This window comes from Trichechus manatus, unplaced genomic scaffold, assembly GCF_000243295.1.
Source record: "Trichechus manatus latirostris isolate Lorelei unplaced genomic scaffold, TriManLat1.0 scaffold00035, whole genome shotgun sequence".
Lineage (NCBI taxonomy): Eukaryota > Metazoa > Chordata > Mammalia > Sirenia > Trichechidae > Trichechus > Trichechus manatus.
Window position 1 is genome coordinate 14546510 of NW_004443971.1, and position 4888 is coordinate 14551397.

A 4888-nucleotide genomic window follows, 5' to 3' on the forward strand; every position below is an offset into this window, starting at 1 on the left:
AGCACAGCATGGTTCTCAAAATTCAGATGAACACTGAATGGGTTCTCCTTCCCTCCAGAACATATATGCCTGGTTTCTCTGATTATTTAGTACTTGATGAATAAGAGCTCTGTACACGGACCCTTACATCCTCCTTTAAGGATGGACAAGTAGCTGCAGTAAGTATAAGAGTATAAGAGCTGTTTCTTTTTTCTCTTGGAATTGTTTTTACTCCCAGTGAGACTTTATGGAAGTGGAAGCCTAATATTATATACTCAGGAGGCATCTAGGACTCCTTGCTCTCTCCCTTAGGAAAGAGAAGAGTTATCTGTTCCATCTAAACTGTAAACAGGCTCCAAGAAATCAGAAGGCTGTCTGACTACACAGTGTACCCATCTCTGGGAACTGAACCCCAAACCAGTCACGACATAAGCCAGAATCAGAGTTGGGAGGCTCTTCAGTCCCCATCACTGTACCAACAAGGGTGACTATGTTCTATGAAACATTTAAACATCAAGTGGAGTAGAAGACGAAAGGATCACCAGTAGCCACAACTCTTGATATTATCTCACTTGCTACAGTTGATAGATGGTGGTCTGGGTTAGGCATTACACAGGTAACAGTGACTGGTGGTGAGATAAAATATGAATATAGACCTGGGAACTAAAAGCAATCTGAAAGGCAAGATGGGTGGATGGCTCACAAATGTGTCTGGCTTTAGGTTCCCCAAGGGTCAGAACGTCTATGGATCAAGATAAAAGGACCGTTTTAATAATGCAAGTGCTTTAGATAATGCTGTCACTGGATGGTTCTGCAGCTAGGGGTGTCTCATGATACTGCCCCTGAAACTCAAAATTATTCTTGGTACTTCAAGGGAAAAGGGCAAAAAGTACATAAAGCTTGGTCTGGGATCAACCTGAGTTAGAACACATAAAGAGATGGAAAATCAATCTGTCCTCTTGAGGAAGCTAATGTTAGTGGCTGGAAGTGGACCATGGCTGCTAAAAGAATAGACTTCAAGGACTTTACTGATACTTGCTCTGTTCTTGAAATCTCCCACAACTGCCTTGAAACTGCACGAGCTTAGAGTTAAGATACAGCTTTGTTTGCTCATTACCTCACTACTGCTCTTGCTGACTATAATGAAGGTAACAGGTTAAATCATATGAAATTGCCAGATCTGTAGATAATAAATGGTTAAAGATGGGTCGTTTCATATGGTTCAACATCAAGTATGTTCATTTTTGTGTTCTGATCTATGTTTCAGCACTTGTTTCTTTTTAATATTTTATTTATTTTTGGTAGCAATATACTCAACCAAAGATACATCCATTCATGATTTCTACACGAAATTCATGATTTCTACACGAAGTTCAGTGACACTGGTTACATACTTCACGTTGTGTCATCATTCTCACTGTCTCTACTCATATTGTTTCATCACCATTAACAGCACTTGTTTCTTACAAAAGTATGGTAGTGAATTCCAAACTCTTAGTAGGAAGGGACTGAGTTCTGAAATCTAAGTCAAATAACAGAAGTGACAACCTGTCCCAAGCTCAGCCTAGTTTGCTACATCGGAACAAAGGAACATGTTTTGGACTCTCCTTAATCCAGAATTCCAAAGTATCCCATTCTTCATTTGTTTTTTATATCTTCTTCAGGCCCATTCCTGGAGGGAAGCCACTGAGTTGGTAGCCAGTCTATGCTTCCCCAAGGTCACTCAGGCAGTCATGGAGAGGTGGTTCCCTAATGAGAGACTCCCTTCCTCTCCTTTGCTAACAAAGTGGGGATCTCCTAGATCTATGCTAATATGGTAGCCACTAGCTATATGTCACTACCGGGTACCTGAAATTTGGCTAGGCCAAATTGAGATGTGTAGTAAGATTTCAAAGAGCTAGTATCAGTATTCAAAGACTTAGTATTAAAAAAAGAATGTAAAATATCTTATTAATAACTTTATATTAATTACATATTAAAATAATGTTAGGTATATTGAGTTAAATAAAGTATATTATTGAAATTAATTTCACTTGTTTTACTATTTAAAAATATGTCTACTAGAAAATTAAAAATTATATATGTGGTTCACATTATATTTCTATTGGAAAGCGCTGTCCTAGACAGGAAAGTTCTGGTTCATGAAATGCCAGCTTTGAAGAGCTGGAGTTCATTAGCTGCTATAGTAGTTACATTTGATCCATGACCTGCAAAAGCTGTGGTTTGCATTTAAACTTCAACTGATTCTTCCCCTGATGGCAACAGATGTGGTAGAAATGTTGGGTACATACATTGACTTATTAGTCAGTCCTCAGAGAACATTTAAGAGGTTAAAGAGGATAAGTGATTTAAAAAAAAAAAAAAAAAAAAAAAAGGAAGAGTCAGAGTGAAATTGGGTAATTTTGCAATGCTCAGTTTTGAAAATGAATCAAGACCATGTAGAGAAACCAACATTCTGCTCAAGTACCACTTAAGTTCTTACAGTCAATAACCTCTCCTGCTCCCCACCCCACCCCCATGTGGCTTCAGAGCACTCCAAGAGCAAGGGGGAGTACAATGTCTGCTACATTACATGTCTGTGGTTTGGCAGAGATCACGAGTTAGCCCGATCTGGCCAATAAAGGCGGGCAATGGGAGGGAAGGATGAATTGCCGAGTGAGAGATTTAGAGGAAGAGAGGGTGGAGCAGGGAAGAAGCCAACATAAATTTTTTTGAGCTATGAGTTTGCCAAGTCTTACTCAAGGGTAAAGATCACTAAGAGGAAGGGGCTCTAAAGAACAAGGTAACCAGAGTCTTATATGAAATTGGAGGATATGTACAATTAGAAAATTTATTTGGCCTTCTTGATACACTGGCAGTGAGCTCATTATGCCTATCCCAGTCCTTTAAGAAAACTATTGGTTTCACTAATTTGTTAAAAATGTTTCCTAAAACTCCAGTTTGAATTGCAGAACTATCCGATGAAACTGTTCAACTCTCAAATGCTGAGGCTAATTTGGTGAATGGAGTGTAAGGGTTGGGGATCCCAAAATTCAGATTTAATTCCCATATTAGTTACATGGCACTTTTGGCACAAATGAAAATTAGAGAAAAGAGTCACCAGAATCTTGGAGCCTATCATTTTAGGGTGTCTGTTGCAATATCGGAGGAGCCCTGGTGGTACAGTGGTTAAAGCGCTCGACCGCAAACCTAAAGGTTGGTGGTTCAAAACCACCAGCAGCTCCTCAGGAGAAGGATGTGGCAGTTTGCTTCCGTGGAGATTTACAGCCTTGCAAACCCTATAGGGTCTCTATGAGTCAGGATCCCTATGAATTGGAATCGACTCGACAGCAGTGGGTTCTTTTTTTTGGTTGCAACATCTAGGTGATGAATTCTTATTAAGACCCAACTGAGAAGATTATAAAGATTAGTACCACAAATTCTGAAAATATGTCCTGAAGATCAAACACAGCTGAAAAGAAGCCAAGAAAATTAGACTCCGATGCCCTACTTTCTGTTAAATTCTGAAATCATAGATTTCTACTGTTGTCTTTTTTTTTAGTCACTCAGCTCTAAATTCTTAACAGTGACCACCACAGTTCCCTTTGGCATCTAGAAAGTAGTATAAATAAGCACAGGGCCATTACACCACCAAGAATAGGAAATGCTACCCTGGTGTACTTATAGAGAGAGAACTTCTGTCATTTCTGATGATGCCTGACGCAACAGAAAAGTGAGGAAACTGCTTGGTACCAACTTTAGTTCACCTCAATCCTTCCTTGCTGAAGTTCTAACCACCATCAGTATGCCCACTTTAGCCCAGTCCCCTCGCCTATAATGTCTAGATCTTTTTAGTGGTGGCAGTAAGACCACCTGCCCAGTCCTAGGCAGAACTCTACACAGTCAGTGAGAGGGCCATGAACAATACAAGATGGATCCTACCCACAAAGGACTCTTGGAGAGAAGCAGAGTACCTTACTGAGCAGTAACCTGGGCAGGAAAAACATACCAAACACCTGACTTCATGGTAACATCAACTGGAACCCATTAACTAGTACAAAAAACAACCCCATGCGCCATAGATTAGATGTATTTTTTCCTGAGTCCCTTGCACATATCCATGCATGTAAGCACTAAGTATATAAACCCCTACTCCGCTGTCTGTCAAGACAATGTTGGTGTTGACCTGTGTAGGTAAGTTCCATAATAAATCCTGTCTGATTAACCTGGCTTTTTCTGCCTCTTGTTTTTTGGAATCCGACCTGTACGTCTCAGAGCCACTCCTGCTGTTGGTCCGGTGGGGTGCAACAGTCAAACTAAGGTCCTAGGTTTCTGTTTCATATCCAGTGCATGAATCTGTGCAGATGTCATCTCACTAGTGCCAGAAGAATGTATTTGGAGAGAATTAGCCTGTTAACATGTGGCACTTAATTGGTCTGCAGAATCAGATGCCCTTGCAGTTGTATACAAAATTCTGTGCATATGTGCATTTTTTCTGGCATCTAAACTTACTTTGATTCTTAAATGTGTCTATCACCCAGAAAAATTTTAATAATTACCATCTTGCCTTGTAGCACCTTGCTCCAAGCACTGCCTTCTTAATGCCTTGCTTCTGACAGTTTAGCTCTGCTCTCAGATGAAGAGAGTTTCTGAAACTTAGATCATTAAGTGGTGAAAATTAACTTACCCTTTATTTACACACCAATACCCCTACTGGGACACTGCACGTTGACTACCTCCATGATTCAGGCTAGTTTTCAATTTAGAGATTTACTAACATCCGTTTCTGAGCACGATACCATAGGTCACTACAGCTGAAATGAAATACCCAAATCCATGAGCTAGGCACAGTAGAAGCTATGGAAGACGGCTGAGAAAATCAAGGACACAAGCAAACTGGCGGGAACTAACATTGCTACTTTGACTTGGT